Source organism: Canis aureus, chromosome 7, assembly GCF_053574225.1.
Source record: "Canis aureus isolate CA01 chromosome 7, VMU_Caureus_v.1.0, whole genome shotgun sequence".
Taxonomy (NCBI): Eukaryota; Metazoa; Chordata; class Mammalia; order Carnivora; family Canidae; genus Canis; species Canis aureus.
This window is the reverse complement of record NC_135617.1, coordinates 57,164,564-57,173,556: the sequence shown is the minus strand read 5'-3', so window position 1 is coordinate 57,173,556 and position 8,993 is coordinate 57,164,564. Positions and strand designations below refer to the sequence as shown.

The following is an 8,993-nucleotide window of genomic DNA, read 5'->3' as shown; positions in this document are numbered from 1 at the left end:
TGTATCCTTATTAGGTCTTATTCCCAAGGGACTAAAATCTCCTAAAGGAAAGGTATATGTAACAGTAGAAGTGCAGAATGAAGGGATTCGAGGGGCACAAGAATGTATTTACAACCACAATTTCCCATCTCAGAAGGCTGGATTCTGTTCAGTTTAGATCGCCTTCAGTGCTGTTGAGCTCTTGAACATCCAGTGGGTCTGAAAGAGTGGGCCGTTGGGACCTTTTCTTGGAAAGCAAAGAGAAGAATTTCAAGGGGGCTCTGGGAGTCTGTGCTGAGACTTGGAAGGTCACTGTCAATGATAGGTTGAACAACTTTATAGATTTGAAAATATTTGCCTTCCTGCAATATACAAGCTCCCTCTGGACCCCTAGGTCTTTAGTGAGTCCTATATTCCTGCCTGGAGTGAATGGTTAAGCAAGAAGAGACTCAGAATTTTTCCAGGCGATTCATCAACCTCTGAACTCAGAGAAAAACAGGAGCTTGGATCAGAACACGCTGTACCCCTCCTGGGAATAAAGGTATCTTAGAGTGGGCTTTGAACTATTGGGCATGGAATGGGGTTCTAGCCAATCAAGTCTAGATGTTTGAGGGCAGGGAAGTACGAAAGGAAGTCATGACTAACTCACAGAAGCCTCATTTGTTGGGGGAGGGAGAGGGGGGTGCTGAGGATAGAGGAAAGGAAAAGATGTAAATATTTGTATCTTATTTTAAGAACTGAGTTCTTTTTTTATAGTCAGATCTTTATTTAAAAATCTCATCTGCCAATGTGGTGTCTTCCACCAACTCGGGGAGCAGAAACCTTTTGCTTCAGTGCTGCCTTTGTGGGAGCCATGTGGGAGCCATTGCTGTCTTTTTCAGGTGGTTTCTTAGCCTCTTTTGCTTCCTTGCCAGCCCCATTAGCTTGTTCTCAGTGAGCTTCTGTGATTCCTCTTGGCCACTATATAGCAAGAGATGCACTCAGATGGCCCTCTGGCATCTGAGTGTTTCATGGGTTCCTTTCTCTTGAATTTTTCAGGCTATCCCTTTCTGTGTTTTTTTCTGTAGAGGGCAGTCCAGTTTGCCTGTCAGTGATTCCTCCTGGAAAGGATTGCCAAGTTTTGATTTGCCTTAAGAATTTGGAAACCTCCAGTCAATCCTGGTAGAGCCTCCCATGTCCAGGGTAGATTCTATTCCCAGGTAGATCTTGACCTCTCATTCACTTCCTCCTAGATGTCAGACATTCACCCAAAGGCATCTGCATTACCAAAAGATAACTTTCTAATGCTGGAAGACCTCTAAATGGAAGAATTCTATGTCAAGGAGAAGGGAGAGAAAGTTTTATGTGCAGGAATTTTAAGATTCTCTTCCTTTTCTCTGGATTCATGCAGCTGCTACTAGAGTCGGGAATAATTAGAGAGATCCAACCTTGCACTTTGTGCCCTTTCCCACTGTAAGTCCTCCTGCCCAGTAGAGAGCTCTTAGAAGGGCTTAGTAACTAACTGCATGTTCAAAGTACACCTATTCTCCACCATCTCTCCCCACCTTCCCTTCCCCACACTCATGACCCTAATTTAGGACCCCAGTGTCTCCCATCTTATTCTCAGGTTGCTATAATAACTGCCCAACTGGACTAACAATTTATCTCCTTTCAATTGATTTCCACCCTACCATCAGTTAATCTTAAAATGCTGTTTTGAATCTGCTTTCACCTGTGCCCTATTATCTGAAGAATTAAGAATAGACTGCACTCACCACATTTCCTGGGCTTGTTCTTCAAGTCTCTACTACCTTGGGCAGACTTTAGCCCTTTCTGTTCTCTAAACAGTGTTTTTTACACTTTCCTACTGTTAGAATTAATTACTTATGTGTCTGCTTCCACAAAAGATGGTTATTCCCCCCAGGACACAACCATGCCTTAGTCCTCTGCAGTTTTATGGCTGATCCACTGCATGCATTCCATGACTACTTGTCGAGTGAAGAGAGGACATGAAATAAATATTTTTTTAAAGTAATTTGAAAGCTACAGTGTTCAAAGCTCCCTACAATTTGAAGTGAAACAATTGTGATATAGTGGAAAAATCAAGATTTGGGAATAGAGGAACTCAAATTTCAATCTGATCTTTGTGACTAAGTAGCTATGTTGTGCAAGTTCCATACACTCAGATACTTTGATTTGGTTGTATAAGGATGGGATACAAGCCATCTGTTTTCAAGTCCTGGCTTGACCACTTGCCAGCTACAAGATCTTACGCAAGTTATTCCACCTCCTTGCACTTCACTTTTTTCATCTACAAATGAGAAAATGGTGGTGCCTACCTCACAAAGTGGTTTGAGAAGATTAAATAAGATGATACATGTAATATGCTTTGGACAGTGCCTGTAAAAGCAAAATAGCATTAGCTCTTCTTACTACAATAGCCAAGCACACCCTATACGTTTAAGCCTCTTATCTTTGTTTATGCTATTCCCTCCTTACTATTTCTATTGAAATCCTACACATTTCCCAAGCCAGAATTTTTAGCTAGCTTATTTTTTATTTAACATTTATTTAGTATTTATGAGAAGCACCATAACAACCACTCTCAAACTTGGATGATCATAGAAATCATTTGTGGCACTTGTAGAAAACACAGTCACAAAACTTCTGAATCTGTAGAAGTGCATTTTTTAAAGATTTTATTTATTTATTCATGAGAGACAGAGGCAGAGACGTAGACAGAGAGAGAAGCAGGCTCCATGCAGAGAGCTGGATGTGGGATTCAATCCCTGGACTCCAGGATCACGCCCTGAGCCAAAGGCAGACGCCCAACCGCTGAGCCACCCAGGCGTCCCTATGTGCATTTTTAATGATGTACCAGGTGGCTTTCTGATGAGCAGGTTTAAAAGGCTTTGTCATATAGCTTAGCTTGCAAATACTCTGGCTTTTAAGTCAGACCCATCTGCTTCTTGAACCTCTCTCTTTACCAAACTCCAAGATCTCAGTAAGTTTATCAACTTAGACTCTAAGTTTCAGCTTAAAGCCTTATCCAGTTTGTAAACTAGGAATGATCATTATACATAATTAATAAGATTGTAGCAAAGATGAAATGTGATATTATGTAATGCATTTACTCTAGTGCCTGGCAGAGTAAATGCTCAATTAATGTAAGGCTATTATCAAGTGCCTACTGTGCGCTAATTCTTGGCACGCTACCTCTACACTTCCTGCCAAGGTATCATTATCTTCATTTTGCAGATAATACTAAGCCACATATATACTGAATGGCTATTATGAGACAACAGGCTCATAAAATTTGGCTACCTTATCCAAGATCATAAAGCCAGCCACTGTCAGAGCCAGGATATCAATCTAAACATTTGCTGCTTCAAGCCTACCATCTTGACACCGTGCCACACTGAGACACACACAAGATCTTTTCTTCTTTAAAATGCTACAGCATTCCTTTTGTATCTCTCATGATATTACTGTGTTTCTGTCGAGTTTTCAACTTATTTCTCTCATGTTTTGTTGCCTCTATAGATCATTGGTTCTCAACTGGGGCTAATTTCCCCCCTGAGGACATTTGATAATGTCTGGAGATAATTTTGATTGTTACAATTTGGGAGTAGGGAGAAACAGTGCTACTAGTAGATAGGGGCCAGTGATGTTACTAAACACCATACAATGCACAGAAGAGACCTTCACAAGAATCATCCAGTTCAAAATGTCACTAATGCCTAGATAGGGGCAGCTGTAGACTATAAGTTCCCTAAGAACAGGCACTAGGAACAACCCGTGTTATATCCTCTGCAGCAGTCCTCAACATTCTGCATTTCAAAACTACTTGGGGAGCTGCCTAAATCCTCCCAAAGTCTGACTACATGGGTCTGGATGGCCCGGGCATCAACATTTTTTAAGGCTCCTGACTTGATGGAAATTTTCCAAAATTGGGTTGGGACAATGTTCACACAATTCTGCAAATGTCCTATAAACCATTGAATCAGGCAGACGCCGCCGCCCCGGAGTGGCCGTCGCTGTCCAGCCATGGTCAACCCCACCGTGTTCTTTGACATCGCGGTGGACGGCGAGCCTTTGGGCCGCGGCTCCTTCGAGCTGTTTGCAGACAAAGTTCCAAAGTCAGCAGAGAACTTTCGTGCTCTGAGTACTGGAGAGAAGGGATTCGGTTACAAAGGTTCCTGCTTTCACGGGATTATCCCGGGATTTATGTGCCAGGGTGGGGACTTCACGCGTCACAATGGCACTGGCCGCAAGTCCATCCACGGGGAGAAGTCTGATGACGAGAACTTCATCCTGAAGCACACGGGGCCTGGCATCTTGTCCATGGCCAACGCTGGACCCAACACAAACGGTTCCCAGTTTTTCATCTGCACCGCCGAGACTGAGTGGTTGGACGGCAAGCATGTGGTCTTTGGCAAGGTCAAGGAGGGCATGAACATCGTGGAAGCCATGGAGGCTTCGGGTCCAGGAATGGCAAGACCGGCAAGAAGATCACCATCGCTGACTGTGGACAGATCTGATGAATCTAACTCCTGTTTTTTGTTGTTTTTTTTTTAACTCCTGTTTTATCTTAACTTCCAGACCCGTTCCTTTAGCTCAGGAGAGCGCCCCTCCACCCCCACCTGCTTGAAATAGCCCAGTCTCCGCACTCTCCCTGCAGTTCTGCGGCTCCGTGGTTCCTTCCCCCAGGTCTAGCTGGATTGCAGAGTTCAGTTTATGATGATGAAATAAAATCTAAACCACAAAAAATAAAATAAAATAAAATAAACCATTGAATCATATCCTTAAAATGGGTAAATTCTATGAGTATATAAGTTAAACCTCAACAAAACTGGTTTTAAAAAAGAAACTAAAATCTCTCCAGGTCTTCTTATATTCCCTCCATGAGTGAGAACTGCTATTCTTAAGCCTTTATATAATGTTTTGTTCATAGTAGCCACTCAGCAAATATTAATAGTGTAAACTGAAATATAACTGAATTGATACAAATGAGTAGAACAAATGGCCTCTATATTAAAGCCAGAATATAACTACTTTAAGCTCTTTTGAAGGTTATAAGCTCTTCATAGAAATTTGTATTACATAAAGAGGTGTAAAGACCTTTGACTGGAGAGTCTTGGCAATTGGACGCCCTGGAGCTGGCTGAGTGACTGCCTTCCTGGGAACCACTATGGCATGGAAATTGAAAAGGCACCCCATATGCATTCCCATCAAGCAGGGCATCCGGCTTTCTGCACCCAGAAAAATAGGGAGCGTCTTGAGGATTCACCAGGAAAATTCACTGGGAAAATGAAGAGCTATGAAATAATCCATATGGCTTAAAGATTTTTTAAGATGTATTTATTTATTTGAGAGAGAGAGAGGGTGCATGCATGCAAACGGGTAGAGAAAGGAGCAGAAGGAGAGAGACTCTCAAGCAAACCCCACCACCACCCTACTGAGCACAGAACCCAAAGAGGGCTTGCTCTCGTTACCCTGAAAAGTTTAAACTACTTCTTTGAATTTGCAGTTCAGTCATGATCTGAGCCACCCAGGCACTCCTGGCTTAAAGATTTTATAAGAAATATAGCTATCACTACCCTCTCTTACCAATTAAATTCTAATTTTCTGATTGGGAGCAGTAGGATGAAACTGACCTATTTTAGTGGTTTGGTATGTCATCATTGGCCCATGGGAAATTAGGAGTTTAAATGAACTAGAAAAAGAGAACCCTTTTGGCTCTGAGTGTTGCCTTATTATGTGGAGAAAAGAGTGATTATCTACTTTAGGTTTATCATAGAAGAAATAAATTGTCCACCTCCCTTTGTGGCAGCAGAATAAGGAGAAGTTGGGGTCATTGGGGAGGAGAAAAGAGAAACCAATTGGAAAAGGCCTCTGGTTGCCTGAGGTTGGTGCTATAAGAAGTAAAGTGACTCTAGGTACACACAGAAATACTTGGCACTTCCCTCTGCATTGAGGGTCACTGTCTGTCCAAGAGTGACATTTTGTTTCACTTTCTGATAATGAGCTTTTCCTGCACACCCATCCAGATATTTTGCACCTGACCAAGATGTTTTCCTGGAGGCCTCTGGGAAGGCTGGGAGCATCCTCATCATGATGTCCACAAGTATTTAATAAGTACCAGGTCTGCTAAGCACAGGAGAGGGGAAATGGAGAGAGGAAGCAGGGGGTAAGGTGAAAAGAAGGGGAAGAAAGTTCATGCCAAGCTCTTCCTGGTGAGTTAAGACTTACATCATGAAATGAAATTACAATCAAGATAGAAAAGGGATGCCTGGGTGGCTCAGCAGTTGAGCATCTGCCTTTGACTCAGGGCGTCTGCCTTCAGCTTGTGGCGTTCCACACTGGGCTCCTTGCAGGGAGCTTGCTTCTCTCTCTGCCTATGTTTCTGTCTGTCTGTCTGTCTGTCTCTTTCTCTTTCTGTGTCTCTTATGAATAAATTATATATATGGTAATATATAATTTATATAATAATATATTATATACATATATATATATATGGAAGTTACTGAGTTGCACCTATATGAGTTGGGGAAAGATGGACAGGGACAAGAGTAGTCAAGGTACATGAGGAGAAAATAATATGTCAATCTTGATTCAAGCATCTGTTCTGATTTTTTTCATATCTGAAAGTTAGATATTCCCCCCACACCCCTGCCATTTTGCTCAGGCAATCACAGCACAGTGAAATTTAAAACCTCATGACCAAATGGGGTGCCTGGGTGTCTCAGTCTATCAAGCATCTGACTCTTGATTGTAGCTCAGATCATGATCTCAGGGTTGTGAGATTGAGCCCATGTTGGGCACTGCACTGGGCATGAAGCCTGGCTGAGATTCTTTCTCTCTCCCTCTTACTCTCTCTCTCTTCCTCTCTAAAATAAACAACAACAAAAACACCTCAAAAAATTAAAACTATGCCCAAGTTCATGCAGTCAATAAGAAGTTGAATCTAGATTTGAACCCAAGTTTGTCTGTATCCAATGCCCTTGCTTGTTCCACATACTTTTGGACTTGAAATGAAATTTGAAGAGTGATTATCACTTAGATGGGTGACAATAATCAAGTAGGAGAACTCCCAGATCTAGTTCAGTGAAAGTGAGTTTAGTTTAGACTGGTGTTTTATGAAGGAAAATCCTCAATTTTTTTGGTGTGGGAATTGCTAAGCAGAAACAAGGCAAGAAGAGTGAAAGTATCCCAGCGGCCTTCTCCCTTGGAAACACTCCTGATGAGCTAGTGCCACAGAATTTTGTGGAGACAGTCCAACCCAGTGCTAGAAAGTTCCAAAAGCCTCCCATGATTTTATGAGCAGATGGCACCATTTGGACCATATTTCCAGACTTACAGATTTTGTCCAGGAATTTGTTGTTTTCATTTTCTGTGTATACACCTTGACCACTTGCCTTGCTAAAATATTTTCTTTTTAAACTCTATCCTCCCAGTTGATCTCTGTCTGACTCAGCTACTGGCCAATTTAAATGAATGAATAGTCATTTTTATAATAGTAATTCATGCCTAATTCTTACAAAGGTAATCCCAACTATAATTTTTGCAGGAATCTGCAAAGTCTATCTTGAATATTTACCTCCTTCATTCTGCTGCTATACCCGTGAGGTAGTCAGAAAGTGACAGAGAAGTAGCAAAGGTCATAGCACTCTAGTTACTTACACACACATTATCTCATTTTGTCATCAAAAAATATTATGGGGGACACCTGGGTGGCTCAGTCGGTTAAGCATCTGCCTTTGGCATAGGTCAGAGTCCTGGGGTCCTGGGATAAAGCCTGGCATTGAACTCCCTGCTCAGTGGGAAGCCTGCTTTTCCCTCTCCTGCTGCTCCTCCCCACTTGTGTTCTCACACTCTCAAATAAATTTTAAAAAAAGTCTTTAAAAAAAAGTATTATGGGACTCACAGGCACACAGAATTACACTAATGGGACCAATCATACTCCTTAGTTTGGGGCATATTATTGACAGTACTACCTGCGTAGACTTTTTTTAAAAAGATTTTATTTATTTATTTATTCATGAAAGACGCACAGAGAGAAAGGCAGAGACCCAGGCAGAGGGAGAAGCAGGCTCCAGGCAGGGAGCCTGATGTGAGACTCGATCCTGAGACCACGGGATCACACCCTGAGCTGGGAGCAGGTGCTCAACCGCTGAGCCACCCAGGTGTCCCATCTTTTTTTTTCTGGTGCCCTTTCATAGTCCATTTTTTGTTTAATTTTAATTCATTTATTTTTTTTGTCATCTTCACCTCCCTTACCCCCATGCCATTTGCCATCTGATCTCCTATCCTACATGCCCATGCTCTTATATTTCAGGTATATTATTCCATCATCCATAACTTTATTCACAAATTTATGTAACAATGAAAAATACAGAATTATATTTTATGTTCTATTATGCCAAGCATTGCATTTGCTTTTCATTTTTTAAAAGATTTTATTTATTTATTTATTTATTTATTTATTTATTTATTTATTTATTTAAGAGAGAGTGAGTGAGACAGAGAGCATGAGCAAGGGCAGAGGGAGAAGCAGGGTCCCCTACTGAGCTGGAAGCCTGACTCAGTACTCCATCCCAGGACCCTGAGCCACCTAGGCACCCTTATACTTCTCATTCTTGAACAAAAACCTTTTATTCTAATATTAAAAATAAATAAATAAATTGTCCCCTTTGTGGTTTTGGAGTTTTGATTTAAAAAATCATTACTACTTCCACTTCTAGGATGATAGCATGAGAAGCTCTGTGGACTCACTCCACAGGGGACAGCTATAATTTGGTGAAAAGTTATATAAAAAAAACAACCATTCAGAGTTTCTGAAAGTTGTCTTAATGGCATACAACAAATGAAGAAATACTTATTCAAGAAAATCTGCTAAATCTCAGTAATTTCAGTAGTTACATCAAGGATCTGTGGCACTTGCACCAACATTGCTCCTTTCTTCCCTCATCTGTACCTCGGTGCCATGACAGAAGCCCCAATCCAAATGGGTGTGGCCAAAAAAACAAGGCTCC

At 41.5% G+C, this 8,993-nt stretch overlaps 1 pseudogene; it reads left to right on the top strand.

The window, feature by feature from the left end:
* The first annotated feature begins 3,946 nt into the window (after positions 1 to 3,946).
* LOC144317417 (peptidyl-prolyl cis-trans isomerase A pseudogene) lies at positions 3,947 to 4,503 on the top strand (annotated as a pseudogene).
* Positions 4,504 to 8,993: the final 4,490 nt, after the last annotated feature.